The sequence below is a fragment of the Cherax quadricarinatus genome, chromosome 8 (assembly GCF_038502225.1).
Source record: "Cherax quadricarinatus isolate ZL_2023a chromosome 8, ASM3850222v1, whole genome shotgun sequence".
NCBI classification, from domain to species: Eukaryota; Metazoa; Arthropoda; class Malacostraca; order Decapoda; family Parastacidae; genus Cherax; species Cherax quadricarinatus.
This window is the reverse complement of record NC_091299.1, coordinates 16,413,688-16,439,691: the sequence shown is the minus strand read 5'-3', so window position 1 is coordinate 16,439,691 and position 26,004 is coordinate 16,413,688. Positions and strand designations below refer to the sequence as shown.

The 26,004-nt window shown below is 40.3% G+C and overlaps 1 protein-coding gene across 2 annotated transcripts in view; it reads left to right on the top strand.

The window, feature by feature from the left end:
• Nucleotides 1–26,004, top strand: part of LOC128685193 (fatty-acid amide hydrolase 2-A) — a gene marked incomplete in the record, with an annotated part of 125,261 nt that overhangs the window by 51,770 nt on the left and 47,487 nt on the right. For both annotated transcript variants that reach the window (XM_070082905.1, XM_070082904.1), the window contains 1 exon segment: nt 23,078–23,186.

Below are 26,004 nucleotides of genomic sequence, written 5' to 3'. Positions count from 1 at the left end.
GGCCTGATTCCCCTCTGGCAGTAAACTCTGCTAGGTAGTGCACACTAATTCTCCTTTTTTGACTCAGTATATAATGTTTTCCGCCCAAGATTGGTTCCAGGCGCTAGAGGGATGTATCGTATAGGATTGATGACACAAATTAAAGTTCTAGCACGTAAGATTTTAGATTTTGCTACCGAAGTGGCTAGTTTATTGTGCACCCCATATCCATCCTGTGGACGGTAGCGCGAGAGCATGTGGATACACAAAAGGCCCAGGAACTAGGCCCCAAAGGGTTAACAGGAATACATATGGATTTATATCTACATATCTATAGTTCACTTATCTGTTACAAGCAAATTTAGGAAATTTGCTTAGTATATCTGGTATCTTATTTTCATTAATAAGATATCTTGACATGTCACATAGGTTATTATACTGTCTGTCTCTGTATTCCTCAATAAGTGGACAATTAAGCACATAGTGTTCAAGAGAGTGACCATATGCCTGATCACATAATTTACATTTAGTTTGATCATCATCTGTGTGTCTCCCAAACTGCCAGAAGTACTTGTAACCAAGCCTAAGCCTGGCCACTACAACATCAGTCAGTCTGTTCACATTGCAAGTTGCTCCATAAACATACTTATCTACGTTCATGTTATCATAGTGGGTTATAGATCTACTCAGGCTTCTAACTGCATTCCTATAACAATCATCTTCATTATTTACTTCTCTCCTAATATTATTCCTAATGCTAGACACAGTTATACCAAAGTTATATTCTACGTTCTCCTTCTGGATACTCTTCTTGGCTAACATATCAACTTTATCATGAAGGAGTAATCCAATGTGTGATGGGATCCATAGCAATTGTACATTAATTCCTTTGTCCCTAATTTTTGAGTATCTATACCTGGCTTCCCCAATGAGCATGTTGTTGGAGTCATTATATGAGGCAAGAGCCTTTTGTGATGACATAGAATCAGTAATGATGATAGAGTCAAGCTCAGTGTCATAGGCTAGCTTTAGCGCCATTAGGATTGCAAACAATTCAGTTTGCAGTGTAGACGCCCAGTTGTTAATTCTTATGCCTAACTCAACAAATTTATTATCGTTCTTAACTAGGGAGGTGGCAACAAGAGCAGATGCAGCCCTGCCAGAAGACTCCTGTTTAGATCCATCAGTGTATATAACTTGTGATAATTTATTACTACCAGCTAGGCGAAAAATTTCTTCTTGAGCAGTTGCTCTAACAAGAGATTTAAGGAAGGGATTACTAGCAATGAGCTTCTTGGGAGGGACTTGTAGGTATGTGATATTAAATGAACACATCTTCCATGGAGGGGTGAAATGCTCTTGTTGCCTACAGTGATACAGTTCATGCAGGTTATAAAACTTAATGCAATTGCACGTTTTCACAATCCATTTAGATCTGTGTGTATTTACCTCTAGACACTTGGTAAGATTCACTGTGACAGTGGTTCGTTTCTCAACATTCTAATACCGAGTACAGTGTTAATTTCAACAATCCTATCACTGATACTAGAAATACCAAGCTCCTTCCTCATGTTAAGAACTTTTGTAGATCTGGGACAGCCAAGAATAGTTCTGAGAGCTCCATTTTGCATTAACTCCAAGGGTCGGAGGGAACTTTCTCTAGCTAATATCAACATGGGAGCAGCATAATCAATTAAGGACCTAACATAGGCTATGTACATCATTCTCACGATTCTCACATTAGCACCATAGTTGGGATTGTAGCCAGCAACAGCTTTGAGAGCATTTAGCCTAGCTTTACATTTCTTGTTTAGTTGTGGTATAGTGGATTTGTTAAAGGGTACATCTACACCAAGATATCTGTAAGTTTTAACGTAGCTAATGATTTCACCCTCCAAATAGATGGGTGGGGGATGTCGTTTGCTTGTTAATATCTTTATTTTAGAGGAAGATATTATGAGGCCTAGTCGATTACAAATTGCTTGAACTTCATTAAGAATGGTATTCATCTTCTTATGCCCTGTTGTATGGATCATGATATCATCAGCATAGTTTATAGCTATATGTTTAGGTGAGGCAGGTAGAGCATTTAGGAGAGCATTAATCAGAATATTAAATAGCATGGGACTAAGAACTCCTCCCTGCGGTGTACCTAAAGACATTTCTTTAGAATCACTTCTGAAGCCTTGGTAAAGGACAGAGGATACTCTATTTGACAGGTATCCTATTATCCAGCAGAGTAAGCTACCACCAATATTCATTTTGGCTAGTTCATGTAGTATAACGGTTCTGTTTGCAATATCAAATGCAGATTTTAGATCAAGAAAAGTGGTAAAACTAGTAGAGGTGTGTGCAGTGAGAAAGGTGGAAATACAGTTCTGCACACTTTTACCTTTCATGAACCCATAGAGGTAGGGGGAAAGTTGATGTCTGATTCTGTAGTACAATCTGTTAAGCATCATTCTTTCAAAAGTTTTGCAAAGACAACTAGTTAAGGAGATCGGCCTAAATGTATCAGGCTGTTGGGGCTTAGGGATAGGCACAATGAGACTATTGGTCCAGGAAGTAGGAAGAACGCCCTCAATGTAACTGAGATTATACAGTGCCAACAAAGGGTTATCAGGCACGTGCCTTAGAGTTCTGAGAATATCATAGGTTATACCATCCTCTCCAGGAGCAGTTGATCGACCTTTGGTTAATGCATTATCTAATTCATACTCGGTAAAGAGGCAATCACTCTCATCAATATTTTGGCTCATAAAATTAATCAGTTTCAACATTTCTTCAGAAGTACTCTCTAAATTTTTTCTAATATGAGATGGAAGGCTTTCATGCCTGGATGTTTTGGACCAGTCATTTATGAGGTCATTTGCTTTTTCAAGAGGAAAGGGATGAGCAACATTGCCAGTCTTTTTCCTGGTTATTTTATTTATACCTTTCCAAGCCAAACTCAAAGGGGTGGACCTATTTAATCCACTAACAAACTGTTCCCATTCCTGTTGCCTAAGTTCTTCCTTTCTATTCCTTGCATTTGTTAGTGCAGCTTGGAACGTTCTGAGCAGGTCTGGGGTTCTACATTCACGGTATGCTTTACCAATCCTCCTAGCTGCATGTGTTAGATTGCGCAGCTGTGGATCATTATAGTATTTACATTGGTTTTTATTGTTATTTATAGTGGAGGGTCTTTGTTTCCTATTCCTGCCCACTTGATCTGTGAGAACACTCAATAGTGGTAATTAAATCATCATTAAATTTTTGTGTGCCAGTGGGCTCGTAATTCTTATACCATTGATCCAAGTGGTTAATAAAGTTGTCTCTGTGTTCTGGTTTGAGAATAAGTTTCCTCCTTCTGTATTTAGCTCCTTGATTGCTGGAGATGTGATCAAGATTGACAGTTGTTAGTCTTGGGAAGTGATCAGATAGAAGATCATCAACTATGACAGAGTCATGCATCGTATATGATGTATTAAATCCAAGACACAGATCTAGTATGCCACCATATATGTGAGTAGGCTCAGTAGTGCCCACAATTCGAACATTATCATGCTCATTCAGCAATCTCACTAGTTTAGTTCCATTGGTGTTTGTAATAGACCCACCAATATTCTTATGTCTGGCATTAAAATCTCCAAGAATGATGGTAGGTTCACTATTGATGCGATCTGGTAAAGCATCAGGTCGAAGCTGGTTCGCTGGGGCATAGAGATTAAAAATGTTTATGGAGAAATCGCCTGCATATACTTTGACACCATGATACTGCATGTTAACTCGACTCTGCAAGGAAAGGAGTGAATGTGGCAAGTTCTTTCTGACATACATCACACAACAGTTGGTTGACCTTAGGTTATAAGCTGCATATCCAGGCAAGTTTGGTGGAGGTGCTCCATCTTTCAATCTACATTCCTGCAAACAGATGACATCAATATTCTTGGTTCCACTAATATGATGTAAGTCAGGCAACCGCTTCCTAATGGAAGCAATGTTCCATGAAAAGATTTGTAATGTATCCATTGTAGTGAGTTATTACAATCTCTTGCTCATAAGATGGTAAAACTAATATGCTTTGACTGCAGTGTGCAGATACTTAAGAGCAAATAGCATAGTTTGTACGTCTTTATCTTCAGAACCTTTATTTTTAAGCATTTTTCGGTATTTTGGCAGCCAGTTATAAGGCAATTTTTGAAGGCAAGAGTTATGGGCTTCTTTCTCACAAATTGCTGGAAGCTGAACGGAGATTGCTGCACTTTTGACATCATCACCATGCTCAAGAGCATCATCCTGATTACATATATTTATTAAACTTGTCAGGATCTGTTCAAGATGCTCAATTTTTTTCTGGAAATTTGTTATAATATGAGGAAGGTCAGGCGAATCCAATGCCTCTCCGGAGGATGGCACTTCTGGGTTAGTGCTTCCTTTAACACCTATCACCTTAACAGGTACCATGGTTACATTAGTGTTCTCTGTTTCATCATTCATTGCAGGTAGGTCCTGTGCATCTGACTCATCTCCAATTTCCAGGGAGGTTACCTGTGTGGTGTCTGTCTGACTGTTGTAGTTGTGTGTATTGGGAGAAATGACAAACTCATCCCCATATTCAGGTGTAGCCATAGGTATCTGTAGTGGCAGACCAGTAGTTCCATATGTGCTAGCAGGGATGGCTAGCTCCTCCACAGCTGGTGTGTGTGATGGCATTCTGGTATCACCAGAATTGTTTGCAGTGAGGTGGGGTTCTTGCACACTTTGCAGAGGTTCAGTCTCAGATCTGGCTGTGGTAGACTGGATGGCCCCATCCTCAGTTACCATTAAAGGACTGTTATCAGGTTTACCTCGAAGGTTGTTTGGGTTCTGACTGCAGTCCTTGTGGGAAACTGTAACCCCAACTTCTTTACAGTTAATACACTTAAATTTTTGGCTGTCAGGGCCTACTGTGCATTCTCTAGTGGAATGTTTCCCAGCACACTTACCACACCAAGAATGTAGTATTCCACAGTCTACTGCAACATGGCCATAGTGCTGGCATTTGTAATACCTACGTTTAGGGGGTAGGTACACTTCGATGTTTAGGAAACGTAAACCATGCACCCAGATATTCCGGGGGAGGGGCACAGGACCCACCCAACTGGCAATAATTTGGGATTTTCCTTTAAGTCTTTTAGGCTTGATGATATGCTCACTTAGAGTCAGATGGGATGGGTCCATGCAGAGAGGGTATCCAAAGATTATGATACTGACCCATTTTTTAAAGTGGTGAGTGTCTGATTGAGGTCGGAGCAGCTTAATATCCCCATAAGGTGTACTAAGTAGATCATTGATCAGCTCTTTATTCTGTTCCACAAACACAAAGTTGTGTGTGTTTTTCCTAAATTGGATCCTTGAGTTAGGATGCTTGTTTACAGCTTCCATTAGCCATGCACACTTAGCAGGCAGCGGGGTGTTGTCAGGGAAGTTCAGCTTAACACATTCTTCCTTTGAAGAAAGACTTCTTGCAGCCTCTGTGCACCAAGGACGTTTAGTATCACATTGTGTACGAGTCAAGTGAGTCTGACTACGTCGACGCTCTAGCCCTTTCTCACTTTTTCTCTTTTGTTTACTTTTAAAGGTCTGGAAGCTATCATCATTTCCATCACCTGCAGAAATAGGTTCCTCTATGACAGTTGCCATGTTTGCCAGTGATGATATCTGGTGTAAGACTCACAACACAAGAATTCCTCGCTTATCTTTCCCTTATAGCTTATGCAAGAGCAAATATTCACTACAAAGTCAGAAGTCCAAAACAGATCACAAGACACAAGTGCTCAAGTTCAATGAACACCTCCAACCATACTCAACCCAGACCACCACCACTCAATACGACACACACCCCACCAAAAACACACTCAGAGATTAGATTTTAGATTTTGCCACCGAAGTGGCTAGTTTATTGTGCACCCCATATCCATCCTGTGGACGGTAGCGCGAGAGCATATGGATACACAAAAGGCCTAGGAACTAGGCCCCAAAGGGTTAACAGGAATACATATGGATTTATATCTACATATCTATAGTTCACTTATCTGTTACAAGCAAATTTAGGAAATTTGCTTAGTATATCTGGTATCTTATTTTCATTAATAAGATATCTTGACATGTCACATAGGTTATTATACTGTCTGTCTCTGTATTCCTCAATAAGTGGACAATTAAGCACATAGTGTTCAAGAGAGTGACCATATGCCTGATCACATAATTTACATTTAGTTTGATCATCATCTGTGTGTCTCCCAAACTGCCAGAAGTACTTGTAACCAAGCCTAAGCCTGGCCACTACAACATCAGCCAGTCTGTTCACATTGCAAGTTGCTCCATAAACATACTTATCTACGTTCATGTTATCATAGTGGGTTATAGATCTACTCAGGCTTCTAACTGCATTCCTATAACAATCATTTTCATTATTTACTTCTCTCCTAATATTATTCCTAATGCTAGACACAGTTATACCAAAGTTATATTCTACATTCTCCTTCTCGATACTCTTCTTGGCTAACATATCAACTTTATCATGAAGGAGTAATCCAATGTGTGATGGGATCCATAGCAATTGTACATTAATTCCTTTGTCCCTAATTTTTGAGTATCTATACCTGGCTTCCCCAATGAGCATGTTGTTGGAGTCATTATATGAGGCAAGAGCCTTCAATGATGACATAGAATCAGTAATGATGATAGAGTCAAGCTCAGTGTCATAGGTTAGCTTTAGCGCCATTAGGATTGCAAACAATTCAGTTTGCAGTGTAGACGCCCAGTTGTTAATTCTTATGCCTAACTCAACAAATTTATTATCGTTCTTAACTAGGGAGGTGGCAACAAGAGCAGATGCAGCCCTGCCAGAAGACTCCTGTTTAGAGCCATCAGTGTATATAACTTGTGATAATTTATTACTACCAGCTAGGCGAAAAATTTCTTCTTGAGCAGTTGCTCTAACAAGAGATTTAAGGAAGGGATTATGTTTCCCAGCACACTTACCACACCAAGAATGTAGTATTCCACAGTCTACACTCAGAGACCTCTTGTATGTGTGTTAATAATATGGTACATATAATGATATAATGGATGGTACAGGCGAGGTCTTACACCATATCACAAATTACAAAGATGAACAGAGAGAGAGAGAGAGAGAGAGAGAGAGAGAGAGAGAGAGAGAGAGAGAGAGAGAGAGAGAGAAAGTAGGTAATATTGAGCATAAAATTAGAATTCTGACATACATCACATTAAACATGAGGTTCAAATGATAACTTCCACTTGAGATAGTTCAGGCTACTGCCACCTAATGTACCTCACTGAAATAATAATATAGCAGACATCACAATGAACGCTGAAGACAACCTCTTACCCCAACCATAGATTGTAAACAGAATTACTAAAAAAAAAAAATAAATAAAAAAAAAAAAAAAAAAAAAAAAATAGGTAATGTTACAATGACAATGAGATAAATCACTCTGGTTGACTTCCTTGGTCCATCCTGGGTAACTCACACATTACTATGTTATACATGTATGCAAGCATAAGTGTGCAGCTGTAGATAGATGAACCAGTACCTAAACAATCTCACTTACACACGCGTTACTATGTATGACAAGTGTTACCAAGTACACCAAGTGTACACTTTATCACTTAGAATACACTTTTGTTGATGTAAATATAGGTGAGAGTGGTACACCGCTGGTCGTAATAAACACACTCAACTTCTCAAGGTCACACACTAGGCCCAGCTTCTGGAGTTACCAGCGTTTTAATGTGTTTATTATGTGTCAGTGCGTGTCTGCAGTCATTAAATTGGTGTATCAGAAGTTAAACACTACAATCCAGTTGATCAAATAGTAGTTAAGAGAATGCGGGAAGTGAAATAAATCGCCCTGCTCCGAGTGAACGCGTGGTTTCTCGTCCCGAGGATACCTGGAGTTTACCTGGAGAGAGTTTCGGGGGTCAACGCCCCCGCGGCCCGGTCTGTGACCAGGCCTCCTGGTGGATCAGCGCCTGATCAACCAGGCTGTTGCTGCTGGCTGCACGCAAATCAACGTACGAGCCACAGCCCGGCTGATCAGGAACCGACTTCAGGTGCTTGTCCAGTGCCAGCTTGAAGACTGCCAGGGGTCTGTTGGTAATCCCCCTTATGTGTGCTGGGAGGCAGTTGAACAGTCTCGGGCCCCTGACACTTATTGTATGGAATCACGACTTCTAAACCGGGACAAACCAACGGATACCTCGTCCTGCTGGAATAAGAACCGTGTCGGTGTAGCAGGACATCGAAAAGGGATGGCGAATGGAGGAAATAAGGAGCATCAATCACCCGCAGTTAAGTAACCGTTCTAGTTATAGCAGACTGATACTGGCCAGTTAGGTATGTTTTAATTGGATAGGTTATGGGTGATCCAGCCACATCAAGTGACCACCAGAGAATATCTGGTAAGTGGTGGGATTATGTACAAGTGTTTTTTCCTTGATGGGTATATCCATGTGTAACCTACCCCCCCCCCTTCATTCAGTTAAACTATATAATCTATACAGTCCACAATTAATTAGTAGCGCCGTACTTGAGGGTGCTACCCAATTTATACTGGTCTCGGATAGATATGGATAAGATTGTGAGGGTCGAGGGGCCACCTGCAGTGACCAGAGGTGGTTAAGTTTTCTCACATGTCTACACGGGGTGACTACGGTAAACAATATCGTTGTTGTCTCCCAAGGAGATTACTCGTATGCATGTAATGTTGAGGTACGTACAAATAATCACTCCTATAAAATTTTCCATAACAGGGAAACCTTGTGTGAAGTATGACAAGGAAACTGTGGAAAATTACATTTATCTGAATGTATCATTATATACATAACAGTAAATGAAAAGATAATTATTATGCATTAGTTAGACATGTAGGAATTTGGGACACCTAGGTCGCAAAAAATGTCCCCCTTCGATACCTACCACTGTCATATCCACAAATTGCTCTGGACCTATTAAGTACAAATGAAAAATACATCACCAGGAATGCTGGTAAATATATAAATTTGTGGACTGCATATTAAATTAATAAAAGATTATATATATATATATATATATATATATATATATATATATATATATATATATATATATATATATATATATATATATATATATATATACACACACACACACATTTACATAACAGAAGGAAAATATCTTAATATCACTCACCAATTTAACTGGAGATTAACTTGTATCATACTCAGAAAACTTCACTGTCTATACATGAAAATAACAACTGGCCAGTTAAAACATAACAGACTTATCTGAGGTTCCTGGAGCTGTCTTGTCCAGCCGCCTGATATCTCAAGTTATGCAGGACTGCACATCCAACAATTTCGCCTCCTATTTGAGAGGTGTCAGCCCAATTTTAACCTCTAGAGCACGAAAAATTCTTCCCATTACACTAACGTTTACTTGGCTCATTCAAACCAAAATGGCGACTGTCCTCTTTTTTAAAAATACACTTTTATTAAATACAATATAGGGCATCTATTTACCTATAAATTACCGTATTTCCGGAAAATATACAGTGTTTTCCACACTGCGGCCGGGTGGAGTTCGTTGCTAAATGACTCAAATTACTCCTTCCTTTAGGAGACGATTCCGGCCGGTTCTGGCTTGAGTGGCTGTTCTCCTAGTAGATCTTACTACGATTTCATCTTCCGGCATCACTTGGTCTGTGTTATCTTCCATATAACTCTCTTCCGGATTATCTCTGTAAACAAGGGCAGCTTCCAATTTCCTTCCACATATTAGGTGAGAAGGTGTTAATACATCTGCATCAGATGTATCACTCATGTACGAGAGAGACCTATTATTTATATGATTCTCTGCCTCCACTTACACTGCATGGAATTCTTCCAAATTAATTCTCTTCTGGTGTAGTACTTTACGGAGACACCTCTTCACTGTGCCTATCAGTCTTTCGTACAGCCCCCCCTGCCAAGGGGTTCTAGGAGTAATAAATTTCCAGGTACACCCTCGTTGGGTTAACAGAGATTGAACATCGTTACTATTATTTAATTCTATCAAATGTTGAGCACCTGCTACAAAATTTGTGGCATTATCCGAAATCATCAATCTCGGACAGGATCTCCTAGCTGCAAATTTTCGAAACAGCTGTATAAACTGTTCTGCAGACAAGTCCTGTGCCACTTCTAAATGAACCGCCCTAGTAGCAGTACAGGTGAACAAACAAACACACTTTCAGTGGAACACCATCTGAAGTACCAGTTAAAATTATTGGACCACTATAGTCTACACCTGTTACATCAAATGGTTTCACTAATTGTACACGCTCCTTTGGCCGTGGTGGAGGACCTGGGTACATATAGGATCTGGCATCCACACGGCGACATATTACACAAGATTTAATCACCCTTTTTACACATTGCCGTCCTTGTGGAATCCAGAAAGTTTCCCTAATACAATTTAAGGTATCTTGTACCCCACCATGCATTACATTTTTATGGGCATTTAGAGCAATCAAATTTGTTAGATGATGAGTTTTGGGCAGTAAGATAGGGTGTTTATCATAATCACCCAATTCAGCATTTTGTAACCTACCTCTGCACCTAATTACACTGTTCTCTAAATACAGCCCTAATTTCTCTATTATGGAACCTTTCACAATTTTTCTTTCCATCATCAATTTAATCTCATTTCCATAGATTTCCTCCTGTACCCTCTTTATCCAATACTCAAGGGGATGTGAAAACTTATATGACATATTCATCTTGTTTAGAAATTTAAACACCAACTTAGTTACATAGACTAGTTTGGGTAAAGAAGAATACCTATTTATATCAATGGCTAAGGGAGGACAAACTATTGGAGCGGTGGTCACAGTAATTTCAACAGGAGCAATATACGCCTTTTGTACAAGACAATTAGCTTTATTTACCAACCAGCTTGGTCCTTTAAACCATGATACAGCATTTACAAATTTAACATAAGGTAAACCTCGAGACAAGAAATCAGCTGGATTCTCCTCACCAGGTATATGATTAAATGTTAACACATGCTGACCCAAACTATTATACTTCTCTTGCATCTGATTAATTTCAGTGACTCTGTTTTGTACGTACACAATTTTACTGTTTCCATTACGAATCCATTGTAAGGATACCTCATTATCAGACCAAATTACAGTGTCGCTAATATTTATCTCCTGCAACTTATTTCTTACATAATTAGCTAATTTGACACCTACGTAAATGGCTGTTAATTCCAACTGAGGTAAGGTACGTGATTTAATTGGAGACACTTTAGCCTTAGACATAACAAGAGAGATAACACTATTACATTGAAGGTAAGCAACTGCTCCATATGCCAATTTTGAAGCATCACAAAAAATGTGGAGTACATTTTTCCCATCTGGATTGGCCACCTGGCATGGGAACTCCAACACTGGAATTTTCTCATAATCACCAATTAATTCATCCCACCTGTTAATGAATTCCTCAGGTAGAATTTCATCCCAAGCACATTTAAGTTTCCATGCTTCCTGTATTAATAATTTCCCTCTTATAGTAAGGGGTGACACTAAACCTAGTGGATCAAAACATTTGGAAACTTCAGCAAGCAAAACTCTCTTAGTTAATTTGTTGGGCATACTGTAATTATTAGGGTTTAACATTAACAAATCTCTCTCAGAATCCCAAGTTAAACCCAGTACATTACTACATTTTGGCACTTCATCTCCAGGGTAATCTTTACTTATTTTGTCCTTTAATTTGGACGAATTACTATTCCATTCCCTCAGAGGCATATTTGCACTTTGCATTATTTTATTAGCCTCTCCATAAGTCATTAATAGTTCCTCTTCAGTTGACGTCACACCCAGGAAATTGTCCACATAAAATTGTTTGTTCATTACTTTACTCAATGGACTTTCCATATGTTTAAGGTGTGCATTTATCGTCGCTTGAAGTAGGAACGGACTGGATGTAGCACCAAATAATACGCTTCTAAAGTGAAAGGTTTTCAGAGGGCTAAGTGGGTCACTAGGATTCTCAGGCCATAAGAAGCGTGTACAATCCCGGTCAGCCTCTTGTAAACCCACTCTTAGGAAAGCTTTACTTATGTCAGCCGTAAAGGCTGACATAAGGTAATAAGTATTGGTTACACAGTTAAGTCACTTTTATAAGCCTGAGCTGGGAGATTTTAGCAGGACGAGGAGAGTATTGTTAAGCATCCCACTGTGGGATGCAGCTACAGATGTTCTAATTTTGTTAATAATACAAATAACACTTTCTTGTTTGACGGAGTATGATAGGAAAATCATGTGGGATGGAGTAAGACATGGGAACCTTGTGTGGAGTATGACAGGGAAACCCTGTGTGGAATATGACAGGGAAACCTTGTGTGGAGTATGACAAGGAAACTGTGGAAAAATGTATGACAAGGAAACTGTGGAAAATTACATTTATCTGAATGTACCATTATACACATAACAGTAAATGAAAAGATAATTATTATTTATCAGTTAGACATGTAGGAATTTGGGACACCTAGGTCGCAAAAAATGTCCCCCTTCGATACCTACCACTGTCATATCCACAAGTTGCTCTGGACCTATTAAGTACAAATGAAAAATACATCACCGGGAATGCTGATAAATATATAAATTTGTGGACTGTATATTAAATTAATACAGAATTATATATATATATATATATATATATATATATATATATATATATATATATATATATATCTATATATATATATATATATATATATATATATATATATATATAATGTATATATATATAAATATATATATATATATATATATATATATATATATATATATATATATATATATATATATATATATATATATATACATATATATATATATATATACATATATACATATACACACATTTACATAACAGAAGGAAAATATCTTAATATCACTCGCCAATTTAACTGGAGATTAACTTGTATCATACTCAGAAAACCTCACTGTCTATACATGAAAATAACAACTGGCCAGAGTTATAACATAACAGACTTATCTGAGGTTCCTGGAGCTGTCTTGTCCAGCCGCCTGATATCTCAAGTTATGCAGGACTGCACATCCAACAATTTCGCCTCCTATTTGAGAGGTGTCAGCCCAATTTTAACCACTAGAGCACGAAAAATTCTTCCCATTACACTAACGTTTACTTGGCTCATTTAAACCAAAATGGCGAGTGTTTACCTGGAGTTTACCTGGAGAGAGTTCCGGGGGTCAACGCCCCCGCGGCCCGGTCTGTGACCAGGCCTCCTGGTGGATCAGAGCCTGATCAACCAGGCTGTTGCTGCTGGCTGCACGCAAACCAACGTACGAGCCACAGCCCGGCTGATCTGGAACTGACTTTAGGTGCTTGTCCAGTGCCAGCTTGAAGACTGCCAGGGGTCTGTTGGTAATCCCCCTTATGTGTGCTGGGAGGCAGTTGAACAGTCTCGGGCCCCTGACACTTATTGTATGGTCTCTTAACGTGCTAGTGACACCCCTGCTTTTCATTGGGGGGATGGTGCATCGTCTGCTAAGTCTTTTGCTTTCGTAGTGAGTGATTTTCGTGTGCAAGTTCGGTACTAGTCCCTCTAGGATTTTCCAAGTGTATATAATCATGTATCTCTCCCTCCTGCGTTCCAGGGAATACAGGTTTAGGAACCTCAAGCACTCCCAATAATTGAGGTGTTTTATCTCCGTTATGCGCGCCGTGAAAGTTCTCTGTACATTTTCTAGGTCGGCAATTTCACCTGCCTTGAAAGGTGCTGTTAGTGTGCAGCAATATTCCAGCCTAGATAGAACAAGTGACCTGAAGAGTGTCATCATGGGCTTGGCCTCCCTAGTTTTGAAGGTTCTCATTATCCATCCTGTCATTTTTCTAGCAGATGCGATTGATACAATGTTATGGTCCTTGAAGGTGAGATCCTCAGACATGATCACTCCCAGGTCTTTGACGTTGGTGTTTCGCTCTATTTTGTGGCCAGAATTTGTTTTGTACTCTGATGAAGATTTAATTTCCTCATGTTTACCATATCTGAGTAATTGAAATTTCTCATCGTTGAACTTCATATTGTTTTCTGCAGCCCACTGAAAGATTTGGTTGATGTCTGCCTGGAGCTTTGCAGTGTCTGCAATGGAAGACACTGTCATGCAGATTCGGGTGTCATCTGCAAAGGAAGACACGGTGCTGTGACTGACATCCTTGTCTATGTCGGATATGAGGATGAGGAACAAGATGGGAGCGAGTACTGTGCCTTGTGGAACAGAGCTTTTCACCGTAGCTGCCTCGGACTTTACTCTGTTGACGACTACTCTCTGTGTTCTGTTAGTGAGGAAATTATAGATCCATCGACCGACTTTTCCTGTTATTCCTTTAGCACGCATTTTGTGCGCTATTACGCCATGGTCACACATGTCGAAGGCTTTTGCAAAGTCTGTATATATTACATCTGCATTCTTTTTGTCTTCTAGTGCATTTAGGACCTTGTCGTAGTGATCCAATAGTTGAGACAGACAGGAGCGACCTGTTCTAAACCCATGTTGCCCTGGGTTGTGTAACTGATGGGTTTCTAGATGGGTGGTGATCTTGCTTCTTAGGACCCTTTCAAAGATTTTTATGATATGGGATGTTAGTGCTATTGGTCTGTAGTTCTTTGTTGTTGCTTTACTGTCCCCTTTGTGGAGAGGGGCTATGTCTGTTGTTTTTAGTAACTGTGGGACGACCCCCGTGTCCATGCTCCCTCTCCATAGGATGGAAAAGGCTCGTGATAGGGGCTTCTTGCAGTTCTTGATGAACACAGAGTTCCATGAGTCTGGCCCTGGGGCAGAGTGCATGGGCATGTCATTTATCGCCTGTTCGAAGTCATTTGGCGTCAGGATAACATCGGATAGGCTTGTGTTAATCAAATTTTGTGGCTCTCTCGTAAAAAATTCATTTTGATCTTCGACTCTCAGTCTGGTTAGCGGCTTGCTTAAAACTGAGTCATATTGGGACTTGAGTAGCTCACTCATTTCCTTGCTGTCATCTGTGTAGGACCCATCTTGTTTAAGTAGGGGCCCAATACTGAACGTTGTTCTCGATTTTGATTTGGCATAGGAGAAGAAATACTTTGGGTTTCTTTCGATTTCATTTCTTCCCGCGATTCCTGACTCCTAAAGGATTCTTTTAGCTTAAGTTCGATGCTTGCTATTTCTCTGACCAGTGTCTCCCTACGCATTTCAGATATATTGACCTCTTTTAGCCACTCTGTTATTCTTTTCCGTCGCCTGTAAAGGGAACGCCTGTCTCTTTCTGTTTTACATCTACTCCTCCTTTTTCTTAGAGGAATAAGCCTTGTGAATACATCGAGTGCCACCGAGTTAATCTGTTCTAGGCATAAGTTTGGGTCTGTGTTGCTTAGTATATCTTCCCAGCTTATATCGGTTAGGACTTGGTTTACTTGGTCCCACTTTATGTTTTTGTTGTTGAAGTTGAATTTGGTGAATGCTCCCTCGTGACTAATCTCATTATGTCGGTCTGGGGCTCCGCGCATACATGACTGAACCTCAATTATGTTGTGATCTGAGTATATTGTTTTTGATATGGTGACATTTCTTATCAGATCATCATTGTTAGTGAAGATGAGGTCTAGTGTATTCTCCAGTCTAGTAGGCTCTATTATTTGCTGGTTTAAATTGAATTTTGTGCAGAGATTTAAAAGCTCGCGTGAGTATGAGTTTTCATCAGAGCTGCCTCCTGGTGTTATTACTGCAACAATATTATTTGCTATATTCCTCCATTTTAGGTGCCTTAAGTTGAAATCCCCCAGGAGCAAGATGTTGGGTGCAGGAGCTGGAAGGTTTTCCAGACAGTGGTCAATTTTTAACAGCTGTTCCTGGAATTGCTGGGATGTTGCATCCGGAGGCTTGTAGACTATCACAATGACTAGGTTTTGGTTCTCGACCTTTACTGCTAAAACTTCCACTACATCATTTGAGGCATTTAGCAGTCCTCTTTTTTAAAAATACACTTTTATTAAATACAATATAGGGCATCTATTTACCAATAAATTACCATATTTCCGGAAAATATACAGTATTTCCCACAGAAACCTTGTGTGGAATATGACAGGGAAACCTTGTGTGGAATATGACAGGGAAACCTTGCGTGGAATATGACAGGGAAACCTTGTGTGGAATATGACAGGGAAACCTTGTGTGGAATATGACAGGGAAACCTTGTGTGGAATATGACAGGGAAACCTTGTGTGCAGGGCCGGATTAAGAAGTCTCCGAGCCCTAGGCTATTCAGATTGGCGGGGCCCCTTTGAGTTACAGGTAAGCGAAGAGACCCCTTCCAGCTTGGGGGTGGGGGGGTCGGTGTGAGCCTGTTTAAGGTCTAATTAAATACATTCTGGCTATTTAGATTAAATTTAATAGGGAAAGTACATCAAGACAACCAAAACCATTTACCAACAGCCATTATAACTATCTTGTTAAATCATGCATTTTAAAAAGAATAAACTCAAGACAGCATAGTATTACTAGATTAGGCTATTAAAGTAGTGACAGCAAAGAACTACAGACCAATAGCACTAACATCCCATATCATAAAAATCTTTGAAAGGGTCCTAAGAAGCAAGATCACCACCCATCTAGAAACCCATCAGTTACACAACCCAGGGCAACATGGGTTTAGAACAGGTCGCTCCTGTCTGTCTCAACTATTGGATCACTACGACAAGGTCCTAAATGCACTAGAAGACAAAAAGAATGCAGATGTAATATATACAGACTTTGCAAAAGCCTTCGACAAGTGTGACCATGGCGTAATAGCGCACAAAATGCGTGCTAAAGGAATAACAGGAAAAGTCGGTCGATGGATCTATAATTTCCTCACTAACAGAACACAGAGAGTAGTCGTCAACAGAGTAAAGTCCGAGGCAGCTACGGTGAAAAGCTCTGTTCCACAAGGCACAGTAATCGCTCCCATTTTGCTCCTCATCCTCATATCCGACATAGACAAGGATGTCAGCCACAGCACCGTGTCTTCCTTTGCAGATGACACCTGAATCTACATGACAGTGTCTTCCTTTGCAGACACTGCAAGGCTCCAGGCGGACATCAACCAAATCTTTCAGTGGGCTGCAGAAAACAATATGAAGTTCAACGATGAGAAATTTCAATTACTCAGATATGGTAAACATGAGGAAATTAAATCTTCATCAGAGTACAAAACAAATTCTGGCCACAAAATAGAGCGAAACACCAACGTCAAAGACCTGGGAGTGATCATGTCGGAGGATCTCACCTTCAAGGACCATAACATTGTATCAATCGCATCTGCTAGAAAAATGACAGGATGGATAATGAGAACCTTCAAAACTAGGGAGGCCAAGCCCATGATGACACTCTTCAGGTCACTTGTTCTATCTAGGCTGGAGTATTGCTGCACACTAACAGCACCTTTCAAGGCAGGTGAAATTGCCGACCTAGAAAATGTACAGAGAACTTTCACGGCGCGCATAACGGAGATAAGAACATAAGAACATAAGAACGAAGGAACACTGCAGAAGGCCTACTGGCCCATGCGAGGCAGGTCCAAGTCTCCTACCGGCTTAAGCCAATGCACCCAACCTAGTCAGGTCAGGTCACATTGACTTAAGGGAGGAACACGGCAACCGACCTGGTAGCACAAGCTATCAGGTCTAACTCACACCCACCCACATCTACTCATGTATTTATCCAACCTATTTTTAAAGCTACACAACGTTCTGGCCTCTATAACGGTACTTGGGAGTTTGTTCCACTCATCCACAACTCTATTACCAAACCAGTACTTTCCTATATCCTTCCTGAATCTGAATTTTTCCAACTTAAAACCATTGCTGCGAGTCCTGTCTAGGCTAGATATTTTCAGCACACTATTTACATCCCCTTTATTTATTCCTGTCTTCCATTTATACACCTCAATCATATCCCCCCTAATTCTACGTCTTTCTAGAGAGTGCAGTTTCAGGGCCCTTAGTCTATCCTCATAGGGAAGGTTTCTGATACATGGGATCAACTTTGTCATCCTCCTTTGTACATTTTCCAGAGAATTTATATCCATTCTGTAATACGGTGACCAAAACTGTGCAGCATAATCTAAATGAGGCCTAACCAAGGATGTATAGAGTTGAAGAACAACCTGAGGACTCCTATTATTTATGCTTCTTGATATGAAGCCAAGGATTCTATTAGCTTTATTGCGAACACTTATGCACTGTTGTCTTGGTTTCAGGGGTGTCACTAGCACTTTAAGAGACCATACAATAAGTGTCAGGGGCCCGAGACTGTTCAACTGCCTCCCAGCACACATAAGGGGGATTACCAACAGACCCCTGGCAGTCTTCAAGCTGGCACTGGACAAGCACCTAAAGTCAGTTCCTGATCAGCCGGGCTGTGGCTCGTACGTTGGTTTGTGTGCAGCCAGCAGCAACAGCCTGGTTGATCAGGCTCTGATCCACCAGGAGGCCTGGTCACAGACCGGGCCGCGGGGGCGTTGACCCCCGGAACTCTCTCCAGGTAAACTCCAGGTAAACATCATGTACCTATTATATTCAGCATAACCACTACAGCACTATTATTCCCTTTATAAATCACTGACCATTATTGTTATCATTGCATCATGCATAAGACTATCAAATCATATAAACTCAAGAAAGTAAAGAATTGTTTATATTAACAGGCACTTCTTAAATAAACTTTTTCTGGATTTCATATTGGCAAAATCATCAATTATATTCTGAAAATCAATATTTCTTGTTAGATCAGACTCAATGGTCAACAAGGCTAGGTTACACAATTTGTCTTGGCTCATTGTTGAACGGAGCTGGTTTTTCACTCTTTTCAAAACAGAAAATGAACGTTCTCCTTCACAGTTATTAGCTGGAAAACACAGCTGTTCTGATGTAAACAAAGGCGTGTTGAGTGTTGCCATCTATGGTTAGGTTTATTTATTTTTATTTTATTTTATTTCATTATTTATTTTTGTTTTGATTAATTTTTAAAAATCAATTTTACTCTCCAAACACTTGAACTTTTTAGGTAGGGACCCCTTTGCACTTGCACCATGTGCGCAGTCTTGGATGAGCCCCTGAACCCCTTGGACCGCGGGGCCCCCAAATGCACGGGGCCCCCAAATGCACGGGGCCCTAGGCAAATGCCTAGTTTGCCTATGCAGTAATCCGGCCCTGCTTGTGTGGGGTATGACAGGGAAACCATGTGTGGAATATGACAGGGAAACCTTGTGTGGCGTATGACAGGGAAACCTTGTGTGGAGTATGACAGGGAAACCTTGTGTGGAGTATGACAGGGAAACCTTGTGTGGAGTATGACAGGGAAACCTTGTGTGGAGTATGACAGGGAAACCTTGTGTGGAGTATGACAGGGAAACCTTGTGTGGAGTATGACAGGGAAACCTTGTGTGGAATATGACAGGGAAACCTTGTGTGGAGTATGACAGGTAAACCTTGTGTGGAATAGGACAGGGAAACCTTGTGTGGAGTATGACAGGGAAACCTTGCGTGGAATATGACAAGGAAACCTTGTGTGGAGTATGACAGGTAAACCTTGTGTGGAATAGGACAGGGAAACCTTGTGTGGAGTATGACAGGGAAACCTTGCGTGGAATATGACAGGCAAACATACCTGGAGGTTATTCCGGGGATCAACGCCCCTGCGGCGCGGTCCATGACCAGGCCTTCCGATGGATCAGGGCCTGATCAACTAGGCTGTTACTGCTGGCCGCACGCAGTCCAACGTACGAGCCACAGCCCGGCTGATCCAGCACTGACTTTAGGTATCTGTCCAGCTCTCTCTTGAAGGCAGCTAGGGGCTTATTGGCAATTCCCCTAATGCTTGATGGGAGGCTGTTGAACAGTTTTGGGCCCCGGACACTTATGGTGTTTTCCCTTAGTGTACCAATGGTGCCCCTACTTTTTTATTGGGGGCATTTTGCATCGCCTGCCCAGTCTTTTACTTTCGTAGGGAGTGATTTCTGTGTGCAGATTTGGGACCATTCCTTCCAAGATTTTCCAAGTGTAGATTATGATATATTTCTCCCTCCTGCGTTCCAACAAGTACAAGTCAAGTGCTTCCAAGTGTTCCCAGTAGTTAAGGTGCTTGACAGAACTTATACGTGCAGTAAAGGATCTCTGTACACTCTCTAGATCTGCAATTTCGCCTGCTTTGAATGGAGATGCTAATGTACAGCAGTATTCCAGCCTTGAGAGAACAAGTGATTTGAAAAGGATCATCATTGGCTTGGCATCTCTCGTTTTGAAAGTTCTCATTATTCATCCTATCATTTTCTTTGCATGTGCGATCGTGGCACTGTTGTGTTCCTTGAAAGTGAGATCCTCAGACATTACTACTCCCAGGTCCCTTACATTATTTTTCCGCTCTATTGTATGGCCGGAGTCAGTAGTATACTCTGTTCTAGTTATTATCTCCTCCAGTTTTCCATAATGGAGTAGTTGGAATTTGTCCTCATTGAACATCATATTGTTTACCGTTGCCCACTGGAAAACTTTTGTTTATATCTTCTTGGAGGTTAACCGCGTCCTCAGCAGATGACAGCCTCATGCAGATCCTAGTATCATCCGCAAAGGATGATACGGTGCTGTGGTGTATATCTCTGTTTATGTCTGATATGAGGATAAGGAATAAGATGGGGGCGAGTACTGTGCCTTGTGGAACAGAGCTCTTCACTATGGCAGCCTCCGATTTAACTCTGTTGACCACTACTCTTTGTGTTCGATTTGTTAGGAAGTTGAAGATCCATCTCCCCATTTTCCCAGTTATTCCTTTAGCAAGTATTTTATGGGCTATTACGCCATGATTGCATTTGTTAAATGCTTTTGCAAAGTGTGTGTATATTACATCTGCATTCTGATTTTCTTCCAGTGCATCCAAGGCCATGTCATAGTGATCCAGTAGTTGTGAGAGGCAGGAGCGACCTGCCCTGAACCCATGTTGCCCTGGATTGTGCAGATTTTGGGAATCCAGGTGATTTGCAATCCTGCTTCTTAGCACTCTTTCAGAGATTTTTATGATGTGGGACGTCAGAGCTATTGGTCTATAGTTCTTAGCTAATGCTTTGCTGCCACCTTTATGGAGTGGGGCTATATCCGTTGTTTTAAGTGACTGTGGAATTTCACCCATGTCCAAGCTCCTCCTCCATAGTGTACTTAGGGCACACAAGAGGGGTTTCTTGCAGTTCTTAATGAAAACAGAGTTCCACGAGTCTGGGCCCGGGGCTGAGTGCCTAGGTATGTTGTCAATGGTTTTTTCGAAATCTATCGGAGTTAGGGTAATGTTGGAAATCTGGCATACATTTATGGAGTTTTGAGGCTCATTCATGAAGAAATCATTTGGGTCGTCGATCCTCAGACCGATTAGTGGTTCACTAAACACAGAGTCGTACTGGGATTTCAATATTTCACTCATTTCCTTGTTGTCATCTGTGTAAGTCCCATCCTGTCTGAGTAAGGGCCCGATACTAGATGTGGTATTTGCCTTGTTTTTGGCATATGAAAAGAAATATTTTGAATTTCTTTCAATTTCGCTAATAGCTTTAAGCTCCTCCTGTCTCTCCTGGTTCCTGTAAGAGTCATTTAACTTAAGTTCGATAGTTTCCACTTCCCTGGTCAGCGCCTCCTTTCGTGTATCAGATATTCTAGCACTCCTGTAGAGGGAGCGTCTTTCTCTATCCAGTTTACTCCTGCTCTTCTTCTTTCTTAGGGAATATGCCTAGAACATGCTTCGGCTGCCAGGAAGCTGATCCTTTCAAGGCACTGGTTTGGATCCATGTCATTTAAGACATCTTCCCAACATGTTTCGTTTAGGACATGGTTTACCTGGTCCCAGTTGATGTTCTTGTTGTTGAAGTTGTATTTTGTGAAGACACCTTCACAGGTACATTCATTCTGCTGATCAGGACCCCTATGCATGGACGTCTGGACTTCGATTAGGTTGTGATCGGAATTAGTTGTTTTTGATATTCTTATGTCTCTTATCAGGTCCTCATTATGTATGACAGGGAAACGTGTGGAATATGACAGGGAAACCTTGTGTGGTGTATGACAGGAAAACCGTGTGAGATGGAGTATGACAGGAAAACCTTGTGTGGAGTATGACAGGAAAACCTTGTGAGATGAAGTATGACAGGAAAATCTTGTGAGATGGAGTATGACTGGAAAACCTTGTGTGGAGTATGACAGGGAAACCATGTGTGGAGTATGAATGGGAAACCTTGTGTGGAGTATATCAGGGAAACTTTGTGTGGAGTATGAATGGGAAACCTTGTGTGGAGTATGAATGGGAAACCTTGTGTGGAGTATGACGGAAACTTTGTGTGGAGTATGACAGGGAAACCTTGTGTGGAGTAATACAGGGAAACCTTGTGTGGAGCATGACAGGAATAATACATAGCAGCATATGCTTAGATTATTATAATCAAGGGGAAGCGCTAAACCCGTAGGATTATACAGCGCCTGTGGGGGGGGGATGTGGAAGGTATTCAGGCATAATTCGGGGAACTGGAGCACAGATTCAATTCCCTGGATCAAGAGCCCCTCACCAGCATCAAGGAACCTTCCCTGGGGGGGGGGTATATGCTTAGAGAACCTAGGATAACCCAAAAAAGTCAGAGTGACTTATTTCCATTGAGTATGACAGGAAACCTATCCAGCTGGATTCATGTGTGATGAGTATGTTAGTTAAACATAATTACCTATCTCTCTAATCTTACAAGATATCATACAGATCAGGACAGCTGCACAATCCACTTGCATCTGATTTGTTTTTAATAATAATAAAAAAAGTTGTCCCTAACTTGCTCCACACACCAAATTCTTGATGCTGTCTTGGCTCCCCTACTCTAGCAGTCTTATCAACTATAGTCTTACTTGTCTATATATCTTGAAATTATCATGGAAGCTGTCATTTTTTATAGTGTCCTTCCTTTCCAGTAACACTGCAATATTTCCTGCTTTCCTGCACACGATTTTATTTTTTTCCAGATTAAGCTGAAAACGCCTTGGTAATTAGTTTTACATCCTTACGTCCTTTTAAATTAAATCCCCCGTGCCACCATCCCCCTGACACTCCTTAAGCAAGACAGTTTCACTGGTAGGTAGACATATTTGTATTATTTGCTTAATATAATCATACATAAAATTTCCAGCTATCATTTATCTCCGTAGTTGTAGGAGGAGTGAGAGCAGCTCTCCAGGACTGCTGTTACTGCTATATTATTGTGACTGTGGCTTCACTTACTGTCTTTTACAATATTATATGGTAGCTGCCTACTGGACACACCTTCACGGCACACACTGGCCGCCTGTGTAGACTTACACTGATAAATCTACCAAGATATTCAACTAAAATGTAATCCATCATAATTTCATGTCAGCATCACGGGAAGTATTTTTTTTATCGCAATAATCACATTAATTATGTTTACTTTTTTTTTTACAGCTATGTTTACTTTTTTTTTTTACAGCAGATCCTTTGACAGGATAAGATAATCGGTATTCGGGAAATAATAAGAAATATTTTACAGACAGTATTGTTTTTGTGCAGTTGTTGAGATAATACATATATATTGTTGCAGACATACAGTAATTGTACATAAAGATTGAACCTGGGATTATTAAGTGAATTCAAAAAGTTACAGTATTATTTGCTCTCCTTGTTAAGCTCTTATCTCAGTAATAATAATGAGAGGGACGTGGAAGTGTCAAAAATTAAAGAATATTTTCAGACCAGTATAAATATGTCTAATATATTTCTACTGATTCCCTCTTTAATATTAATGTAAATTAACTGGGTTCACCTTATTCCTGCTTTTGCCATAGTTAAGTTACTTAACCTGTTTTAACTTTAAAGGTTTAAATAAGTTATCACAAGGACCCAATAGAAATATGTCACTTTGGCTGACTTTTTTGGGTTATCCTGGGTAATCTACACATCTGCTGCTGTGTATGATAATCTATGTAATAATAATAATAATATCTTTATTTACTACAAGTACATGTACATGGTATACAGACCTAGCTGACAGTGACATACAACTATATAGAAAACACTGGTTTGGTAATAGAGTTGTGGATGAGTGGAACAAACTCCCGAGTACAGTTATTGAGGCTAAAACGTTGTGTAGTTTTAAAAATAGGTTAGATAAATACATGAGTGGGTGTGAGTTGGACCTGACTAGCTCGTGCTGCTGGGTCTGGTGCCGTGCTCCTTCCTTGAGTGGAGGTGACCAGACTGGGTGGGTCATTGGGCTAATCCAGGGGGAGGTCATTGGTCTAATCTGGGGAGGGGGGACATGGACCTGCTCTGCATGGGTCAGTAGGCCTGTTGCAGTGTTCCTTCTTATTTATTTATATTTTATTTATTTATTAATTTGAACATGATACAGAGAAGTACAAGGAATACAATTTTTAAAGTGCAGCATGCCAAAGCCCCTTATATGTAGAGCATTATGGGCAGGCTTACAATTAACTTAAGATTAACTAAGCAGTGATACATTCAGTGGTACAAATATTATTGTAAAACAGATAACAATTTAGTACAAATGAGTATTACAAATACAGGTCATACGGTCATTTACTGTGTTGCTGTGTAATCAGTAGAATGGAGTATTCTGTTAGGTAATGAAGTTAAATAGCAACAAAGTTTGATTGGGTCACAGGTTGACATTTATGAGATACAATAATGAGATAGATATATGAGATACAATTTATGAGATACAATTATTCAGTATTTATTTAGTTGTGGGTGAGTAAGTGATTTTTGAGAAGACTTAGATTTATAAACAGACAGTGTTTCTTTTATATTCACAGGTAATGAATTCCAGATTTTAGGGCCTTTTATGTGCATTGAATTTTTGCATAGCGTGAGATGGACACGAGGAACATCAAAGAGTGATCTGTGCCTTGTATTATGGTCATGTGTTCTGTTGAGGTTGGCAAGGAGATGTTTGAGGGGAGGGTTAATATCCGAGTAAAGTGTTCTATGTATGTAATAGGTGCAGTAATAAGTATGGATGTTTTGTATTGTGAGTAGGTTTAGAGTTTTGAATATTGGTGGAGTGTGCTGCCTGTAGTGGGAATTTATCATTCTGACTGCAGCCTTTTGTTGGGTGATTAGTGGTCTGAGGTGGTTTATTGTTGTTGAGCCCCATGCACAAATTCCATAGGTGAGATAGGGGTAAATAAGTGAGTGATATAGGGCCAGGAGGGCTGACTGTGGAACACAGTACCGTATCTTCGATAGTATGCCTACGGTCTTGGAAATTTTTTTGGAAATTTGTTGTATATGTGTTTGAAATTTGAGTCTATTATCAAGGTGGATTCCTAAGAATTTTCCTTCTGTGAGTTTTGTGATAGGTGATCCATTTATCATTATGTTTAGAGACACATCTGTAGCTCTGTTACCAAACTGAATGTAGTAGGTTTTGTTAATGTTTAGAATAAGTTTGTTGGTCCTCATCCAGGTTGATATTTTCTGTAATTCGGTATTTACAGTATTGGCTAGCATGACTGGGCTCGGGTGAGAGTAGACATATGTAGTGTCATCTGCAAATTGTTGGGTTTGAGTAGTTGCGATGCATTTGGTAGGTCATTTATGTATATGAGAAAGAGAAGAGGGCCTGGGACACTTCCCTGTGGGACACCAACTGTAATTGGCTGTGCAGAAGAGTTTGCCCCATTTGTGTACACATATTAGCTTCTGTTGCTAAGGTATGACTTTAGGTAGTTGAGGGAGTGCCCTCTTATACCATAGTGCGACAATTTTATGTGGAGCAAGTCGTGGTCAACTGTATCGAAAGCTTTACGTAAGTCAATGAAGATCCCCAGTGGGACTTCTTTTTTCTCTATTGCTGTATTAATATGTTCTAGCATGTGGATAATAGCATCATTAGTATTTTTATTAGGCCTGA